The sequence below is a fragment of the Clupea harengus genome, chromosome 1 (assembly GCF_900700415.2).
Source record: "Clupea harengus chromosome 1, Ch_v2.0.2, whole genome shotgun sequence".
Classification (NCBI taxonomy): domain Eukaryota; kingdom Metazoa; phylum Chordata; class Actinopteri; order Clupeiformes; family Clupeidae; genus Clupea; species Clupea harengus.
This window is the reverse complement of record NC_045152.1, coordinates 28,895,087-28,904,707: the sequence shown is the minus strand read 5'-3', so window position 1 is coordinate 28,904,707 and position 9,621 is coordinate 28,895,087.

Sequence of the window (9,621 nt, the reverse complement as noted above, 5' to 3'; positions counted from 1 at the left end):
AACATGACGGCCATACAAAGACAGCCGAGCTAACAACAATATGGTAGCGCGCTCGTTCCAGTGCGGGCCTACAAGGAGTCGCGCGGGCCCACGCGCTGCTGCGGGGAACATGTGTGTGCTCCGCTGATCTCCATTACAATGGCTGCGTGAAAGAAAAAAAACGACGCGACGGCGCTTTGTCCCAGAGTAACATTTGGAAAGTAGGGAGTTGCCCTTGACAAGGTCGAAGGGCAGCTCTTTTTCTTAGATCGCACCTGGCTGGCGTAGGCTACTGCGCAGATGGACACGCAGGCGTTTGGCTGGGAGACAACATCGCCATGCGAGGCAGTAATTTTAGTAATATAGCACTCTTTGCGTCATACAAAATTACCACTCAGTACGTGATGGAATTGAGATGTAGTCTACATGATCAAAGTGTCAGTGTTACATATTTGTCACTATCTAAAACATTGTGCTAAACCTGACCAACAACGACACAGATACAATGAAATGTGTAATTCAATATTTTACAAGCATATCTTCAAATATAGTAGCCTGCATGCCGTGAGTCCGATGCAACGAAGATAGGACGTGTAGCCTTACAGTGTGTCTAAGATCTATCTGTGTGCCTCAATAATAGTTTGTATCTTTTATAGACTATTGCAAAGAACGTTGCCACAGGTATATTTGATCAGTACCATAGAAAACAAATAAGCCATGATGAAATGTCAAACTATTTGTGCCTGTAAATTGCTTTGGATAAATGTGTTAGTTGATCTAATAAATCTAAATACTGTACACATTTTTTCCTGTTATTCCTGATTGCTTCAATGGCCAAATTCTACCTTTTCTAGGACGCTGCTGACGGCTGAAGTGGAAATGAACCAGCAGTCTAGCTACTGCCACATACACTCACTATTTAGGGCACTTACTCTCCTCTACTCCGCCTGACTAGGAACCCACTAAAGCTTTTGAAAAATCACCATTAATATAGTATTTCACCATAACTAACATCTCATGGCACAGAAATATGGTTCATAGTAATTCATAATGGTGTTTTAGTCTTGTTTATGGATCAGTTAGCCCATAGACAGGCTTGCAGGTTTAGATTTGTGCTTAAATCTGTTAGATCAAATCAGATGACAACTCATTATGAATAGATTGACCTTGTTATTTCCCTCTACTATTGTCTTTGAACCTTTCTGTAGTTTTTGGAAACATAAACCAGCATCAATGTGTTTGATTTTTTTCATTGGAATTTTGGAGTTTCCGGGGTAAGGCTTTTCAGCAGTCTTGAGAGGCGAATTGAAGCCTGGCATGTCAGTAAAAAGGCCTTCAACTACCTTTGGTTGCTAGTGGGAATAGGCTTGATGGTGGAGGGTGTGTGTGTGTTTATGTGTATGTGTGTGTGTTCAGAGTGTCCTGTTTGTATACAAACAGGACACTCTGAACACACAAACAGGACACTCTGAACACACAAACAGGACACTCTCTGAACACACAAACAGGACACTCTCTGAACACACACACATACACATAAACACACACATACACCCTCCACCATCAAGCCTAGTCCCACTAGCAACCAAAGTGTGTGTGTGTGTGTGTGTGTTTTGTGTATGAGTGTGTGTGTGGCACCTGCTTGTCTCAACACACACACACACACAAACACTCTACACCCGCCACCTTCCCCTCCCACTCTGACCACAGCTTTATGACCCACCCCTCCCCCGCCCCTCCGAAGTCATCAGCTGTATGCCGACACTGTAGCAAGCGTAAAATCAATAGACTCTTAAACAGTGACCCGGGCTTATTTCTTCAGTGTGGACTTGACAAACGTGAAAGGCCTCATCGATTGGATCAGCTCACTGGGCAAGCCCTCTGCTGGCCAGCGGGAATTGGCCAGAGAAAGGGAGCAGAGAGAGAATGAGTGGAAGAGAGGAGAAGGATAGAGAGAAGTGAAGGATGAAGGAGGAAAGAGGGGCGATAGAAGTAAAAGAGAAAAAGTAATGAATGAGAGAAGAGAAAAAGTAAAGGGAGGAGAGTGATAGAAAGGAGGGAGGAAAAGAGAAAGCGAGTAGAAGTATATTTGTTGTTGTTGTTGTATTGTTTTGTTTGTCTTTGCCCTATGTAAAGCGTCTTTGAGTATTTAGAAAAGCGCTATATAAAAATAAAGTATTATTATTATTATTATAAGATGAAAAGAGGTAAAGAATGTGAACGCAGAGGACGAGAACAGGAGGGGAGAGAGAGTGAGGAGGAGAGAAAGAGAAAAAGGAAAGGCAACAGAATTAGAGGAAACAAAAGCACAAGGGTCACACCAGGTGCCCATCCATGAACCATTCATCCACGTCTCTGAGTGATTCGTATTGGTGGTGAGTCAGGGTCGTGAATCCCCCCTCACACAGGCCAGCTGCTGGTGGAGCGGAGATACAGACTGGGTGGGACTGACAGAGTTGTGGAACACGGCTGCCAAGCCCAGGCAGTCAGGACCTGCTGTAACTAAGGACATGGTGGTGATCACACGGGAAGATGTGCGGAAAGGAGGTCTGTGGACATGCTTTGGGGTTCATGTGTAATGAGGGCGGGCCCTGATCAGCCAATCAGTGTTTGTTTCATTCATGTGCTTCGCAACCAATCAACATTTGTTTCAGCATTTCACCCTGTGCTCAACCAGTCATTGCTTGTGCGATGCCCTCTGCCAATGTGTGTTTGATACACAGTTCCTCAAATCAGCTTGAGGTTTACACTGCTTAGCCAATCAGATTATTCTACACCCTGCTCAGCCAATCAGTGTTTGACTGATAGACAGGGTTATGGTTACCCCCCACCGTGAATCTGAATTTGAAAACCCTTTAATTCCACAAGTCTTCCACATCTTAACTATTTAATTGTATTTAGAAGCCCCTTTGGGTTGTTCCATATATTGAAATCCTGTTCCAGTCCAATTAAAACCCTAAAGCCTCTGAATGCCAGTGAAACACAAGGCAGCTTGACAGCTGAGGCGTTTAACAACTGGTACATCGTCTAAAATTGTCTTTGGCATTAATAATCCTTTATTGTTTCAACAGAACACATTCATGAAACCCAGCTGGCGTTACTTACATGTAACTCTCCGTTGTCCATGCACTTGAACTGACTGAATTGAATTGAATTGAAATTGAAATGACTGTGTGATTAAAGCACTGGGAACTATTAACATTTATGATATCAAATATTGTGTGGTGCACATGAGGCGCGTCAGTGCTCTGAGATTCATCATGCCACGTCATCAAATATGTAATTTATGTGTGTTGGGAGTTTATGTGGTTGGGAGCAGTAAGGTTAGGTCAATCCACTGATCCACTGAACTATCACTGCCATCTTTAAATTATCTGTATGTTTGTGTATGTGTATGGCAGAGTTTGTGTGTGTGTTTGTGTGTGTTTGTGTGTGTGTGTGTGTGTGTGTGTGTGTGTGTGTGTGTGTTTGTGTGTGTGTGTGTGTGTGTGTGTGTGTGCACGCATGTGTGAGGGTCAGGTGGTTATGTTACAGGGCTTGGGAATGAAAATGTTCATCTCCTAGTATCCTCTGAACCACTGCTTTTTCAACATTGTACGTGTGTGTGTGTGTGTGTGTGTGTGTGTGTGTGTGTGACTGTGTGTGAGGTTGTCCGTACAGCCCGACCCTCTTAACACACACATCACGTACATAACATATAGAGTTATGCATAAAACAACTACCTCCATGCAAATGCTGCAGGTGTCTGGTGTGATGCTGGCAGCAGCGCACGAACAGAGACAGATGAGATGTCAGTCGGTGCACTGGCTGTGGGACACTCGGGGAGCACAATGACCTGTCACAGCCGGTCACACAGGACACTGCATCCTCTCCTTCTTAACATTCAGCCTTGCAAAGAGCACGGTATTAACAAATATGAATGCAGTCTGTGTGTGTGTGTGTGTGTGTGTGTGTGTGTGTATGGGTGAGTGTGTGCGTGTGTGTGTGTGTGTGTGTGAGGCGGGGCAGATTTGGAGGGACAATCAATGTTGGGGAGATAAATGACACCACCTTACCCCTTGGCTACATCCACAACCCCTCATTGTCACCCCCCCCCCCCCCCCAACCTCAACCAATCCTGCAAGGAATAAGATTGGCCATGAACTTAGTTGCTTGCAGATGTTGCTTGTTTGTTAATGCGATGAATAGGACGCGGGCACCTGTCACCGCCAGGCTGCTCTGTGCCCTTAGCTGTTCACTCAGCTCAGAGCTGCTGCTGGGTGTGTGTGTGTGTGTGTGTGTGTGTGTGTGTGTGTGTGTGTGTGTGTGTGTGTGTGTGTGTGTGTGTGTGTGTGTGTGTGTGTGTGTAGTTGGGGATGTTGGGGTGTGTGGTGGGGGTGGGGGGTGGGGTCAGAAAAGATGGATGGGCCCCCTGTATGGCAATTAATAATGTTTTTACAAGAGCGATGGAGCTGTGCAGGAGAGAGAGCCAACGGATCGTGGCGGCTATTGAAATGTGCAGGTGAATTGATTGGTCCATCGGATTTCCCGTAGAAATCATTTGGATTAATTGAAAGCATGCGAAAGGGATGGGGAGAGGAAAAAGGAAAGAGAGACAGAGAGAGAAGGAGAGATTGAGAGAGAGAGAGTGGGGGGGGGGGTAAAAAGGGAAGGAGAGAGAAAGAGAGAGAGAGAGGGTGGGAGGAGAGGTGGGGAAGGGTTGGGGGTGTGAGCCCTCTGATTTATGGCCCTGTTCAAAACAGGGAGAGAAAATGGCTGCTTAACAGCCAGAGACATGAAGAGAAGGATTTGCTGTGTTGTCACTCAGACACAGATGGCCCTGGAAGGCAAAGCCGACAGCCAGGCTGACTGCAGGCCATTCCTCATAGTCAGAAAGGAGTGCTGGAAAAATTATACACTGAACCAGGACATCTCTGGAGGTCTGACAGCCAGTTGGGTGAGAGCATGATCTAATCCAACCACAGAGGACTCTGGCACCTTCAGTCATTCAAATCAGCTGATGCTAGTTTCTGGTCAAAATCACATGCAGTAAACTGGCATGATCTTTAGATGTTGAAAAGCTTACATGGGAAACTTGGGTCTGTGCTTCATCAAAATGTCTAACTCCCCCAGCTTACCCTGATAGCGTAACAGTTTATTTGGTTTAGTCCGCCTACAGAGACTTTACAGATGGTTTGTTGAAATTCAAGTTCAGTCTTTCTAATTGTTCACCGAACATCACCTTAAGCAAACCGAATTCCTAACACTTACCTTAACCATACATTGTAGTTAACAGAGTTTCACAGTTTATAGTCTGAGCATCTGTAGTTAGTCTATAGGGGACCATCCAAATAAAGTGTGACCGAAGTTACTGTTAAACACATTATGGAATAATTCCTAATGGCCTGACATCACAAACTCTTGGAAAACAGCTCAACACTGCCCCCTGTTGTCTAAACCTGTTGACTTGCCAAAGAGGTCAGTAGGATCATCGACTGGTGTTTCTTTTGACCAAAGGCTGTTGAAGGTACACGGTTGCAGATCAGGTGTCCCTGTTCATACAAGCATAGCAGCTTAATCATGTTAAAACTGACTGGCGCATCTTAAATGACACATGTGAACGAACTATCAACAGGCTAAGTTAACAAGGGGGCTAAGTGTTGTGTGTGACCATATAGGTAGCCTATACACACTGTGGAAACACATAATTGCATATTAGTGCAATGATATTTCTGTCTTTGATCTCTTTCTTTATCCTATCCAATAGAATAACCCAGATCAAGTCAAACGTGAGCGATAATGACCTTTATCGCGTGAAATAAGATCAGTGATGTAATTGAAGTAACCTTGGTGACAGCGGTAATAGTTCCACAGCAACCATGGTAACAATCGGTTCCCTCTGTAGAAGGTTCCACATACACCGTATCATTTTATTCATCACACTGCAGTTAACTTGACCATTCACTCAATCTGGCCGCGATGGTTGTCCCTGGGACCAGCAGTCTACAACACCTGACGTCGGAAGTGATGGATGGCAGCCAATAAAGGTAACATAATAATTACTTATCTAAAAAAAAATATTTAAGGAAGGATGAGGTTTACAGTTCTTTGAAGTTCTGTAAGGTTAACGTTAACTTAGCTAAGGTTTGGGCGACAAGGTTTCTGCTCAGTGAGAACTGGTTACAGGTTATGTTATTTTACTTGTAGATCTAATACAAGGATCTGCATATTCTTAGCAATTAGTTGTACTTCTAAGTTTCCCTTTCTCTCCATATAACATATGTGCTGTTTAATATAGTTTCTGTAGAGGTGTTATAGCTATAGGCAACTAGCTGTAATAAGCCTAATAGTTGTCTAGAGAACTAGCCAATTTGTTCTCAATCAAAACAAATGATAAAAGATACAAAAAAAATGATATATATCTCCTCTGCACTTGTTGTCCCCCTTTTCACTTGTGATCTTGTGTCAATACAAGTAAACCTAGGAAAGCAAAGACACACAATGGAACCCAATCCCTGTCAAGGGCTGTGCAAGCCAGACAGGGTGGTGTAAGTGACCATTGTGTGCACTGTACCGGGTGAAGCTGATACCCATGAGACGACAAGGGCAGATTTCCGCTCATGATCCTCCTCACGTTCCCAGGCATGGGTGATTAGAACAGCATCAGTTCCAGAATGTATGATAAGGTCACCCGCTTACATGTGTTGTGTATAGGCCGACCTATTTTTTTGTTATTTTACTTATGTAATTGCAAATATTTATAAAAAAATGTGGGCCTATGAGTGAAGAGGATAGGAACTGCTACTGACCCATAACAGCAAATAGTTGGTAGAATTGTGATTGTTTGGCTGGTTAATTCTGTCCTCTCATCTCATACTACTGAAGCCAAGTGTGTCTGTGTGTGTGTGTGTGTGTGTGTGTGTGTGTGTATGTGTGAATGTGTTAGTGAGTGAGTGTTTATGACAGAGTGAGAAAGACAGTCATTAGAGTGGAAGAGAGATGTGTAAATAAAACGCTGAGAATGTTTAAAGTGTAGGAAACACAGACATTGGAATGTCTACAGAAGTTTTTTTTTCCTTTTGTGGTGTCTTTTGCGGCATTTACAACTCTTTCTGAAGTATTGTTTTGTCAGTAGTTGACTACAGGCATAAAATATGGCAGCATATCTCTAATTCCTCCCTTGAGTGTCTCCTCAGCTTTCCTCTCTCATATGTTGTTGCATTTTTTGGGACATTCGGTTTTAGTTTAATTGTTGGTAACTCAAAGTCGGCAAACATGGGTGTTGTCAGTGTGAAATGTTTATACTGTGTCCTGAAGAAGAAAGGGATGCGCTGTTTGTTCTATCCACTCAACTTACGCAACATCCCAGATAAGCGCGCACTATGGAACACATCCGGCCATGATCTGGTGCGAAGGCGGGCCAGCCCCAGGCCATATCCAGGCCAGACGGCACTGCTTTCGGAGATGACAAACATGTGAATGGCAGGCCCTTATGGTTGTCTTTTGTGTCTTGCGTTTGTGTGTACAGACTTTGAAGGCCACTGTCTAGGTTGTAAGATAAACCTCGCTGGCACCGGCTATCATAAAAGGATTTAATGATCTGCTGTTAGTGGGTTGTTTATCCAAAACCAAATATCCAGCCCTAATTAGGGGCAAACAACAAAGCTTTAGACAGAAACGATAGTCTCTATGATAGTTTTCTACCTGTTCATAAACCACATCTTTACATACACACACAGAGCACACACGTGCGCACACACACACACACACACACACACATGGAGTGATATTTCTTTTGAAATGTGCTGTTAAGTTATGCTTTCTCTACATGAAACTGGTAAAACTCAGCACCGCTGAAAGCTAGAGGGCAGTATCCTTACCATGACCACCACAACCTCAGTCTCACTGAATGCGGTTTCGCACACATTTAAGGCCTGTTGAAGGGCGACTCCAAACCTCTGTGAAGTGCCCTAACATGTCTTTGTCATAACCAGTGCTTCCCACAGACTTTTAACACCTCGTTCTTGTTAGGCTGCATGCCCTGCTGATGCGCCCACACTCATAATTTGAGATATTTACAGCATGTGCAGCGGGGGCTGTGTTAGCTTGCGGCTTACCGCGCGCTCGTCACACTGTTTACACTTCTGGAACACGGTAGACATGCCGGAAGGTGTAGCGTAGCGGCTAACTGGTTGAATCTGATGTTGATTGTTTTTTCACGAGGGTTGTGTCTAACATCAGGGCTATCTTAAGCTGGTTTACAATGTAGTTGGTATCAGTGTTGCTAATATTAATGGCAGTTTAGTTTAGTCATGGTAAAAGTCTCTTTTGCTACCTTTTAATCTACAAATAAAATATGCCTTCATCATTCTGTTTTAAACCACCACTGATCCGTGCTTCCTTGAACAATTATATATTTCCCTCACAAAAAATACCCCAATCATTGTCATTATAGTTCATAATAGAGAGTTTAGGTTATACATATATACAAATGAGATATTTCCATGAAATGATATTCTCTTTCTCGGGGGGAAACGTAAGGCAGTGGTAGCGCCCCATACCATAAACGGGGTCTAGTGCCCATGAGGACCAAGGTTTGAGTCTGACCTGAGGTCATTTCGCGTGCCCACTCCCCGTCTCTGTCTTCCGCTCATTTCCTGTTTAATCTTCACACACGCACACTCACACTCTCTCTCTCTCTCTCTCTCTCTCTCTCTCTCTCTCTCTCTCTCTCTCTCTCTCTCTCTCTCTCTCCTCTACCTAAAGGATGTGGCCACCTGTGGTTGCCCAAGAGAGGGAGTCATGCTTCCCCAGCCTGACCGGGAGCAAGCCTGGGGAGTTGGAGGCCACGCCAGATGCTGCTGCCCTCAGCCCCGCCTGCCCCCAGGCAGAGGGCGCTAAGAACAAGGACCAAAAGAAGAGGTACTGCACGAGTACTGTTGTATTAGGACAAAATGACATACACACTCCCCATTCTACCTTATTTTAATTTACCCTGTTGCAAAAGGATGTGATGAGATGGCTGGCACTTGCTAGAAGGTTCTTTCAGACGTGTGATTAACTGGGACTTGCTATAAAGGGCTCTCTCAGATGTGTGATTTGCTGGGACTTGTCAGGGAGTTCACCCAGACCCGCCGTGATTGGCTAGAATCTGCTGTAGGGCTTTCTCAAGACATGTGATAGGCTGGCAGATGCCCCGAGGGCTTTTTCCACTGGGCCACTGAGTCAGACGGGAGGTCAGGCATGAGGTCGTCCTCTCGGGGACGTTATAATGACCACCCAGAGAAACGACTTTCACACAATGCCAGTTACTGCAACCCACAGCGTCGAAAGGAATGTGCAGTGGAAGACACAGACAAAAACATGTACAAATGTGAACACACACACACACACACACACACACACAGACACACACAGACACACACGCACAGGCACACTCACAGAGACAAAAAGAGAAAGAGAGGGAAAAAGAGTGAGAGAGAGAGAGAGAGTAACACAAAAAAACACACAAAAAAGAACACTCTGGTCTCTGACCTTCCCAGCTGACTGACGAGAAACAGGTTTGCAGTCTTCTGAGTCACACCCTGCTCTTAATGATTGCCTCGGCTGGCTGCGACAGTGGGAAGAGTGTCCTGCGGTTTTGGGGTGCGCGGTGTGTGGGTG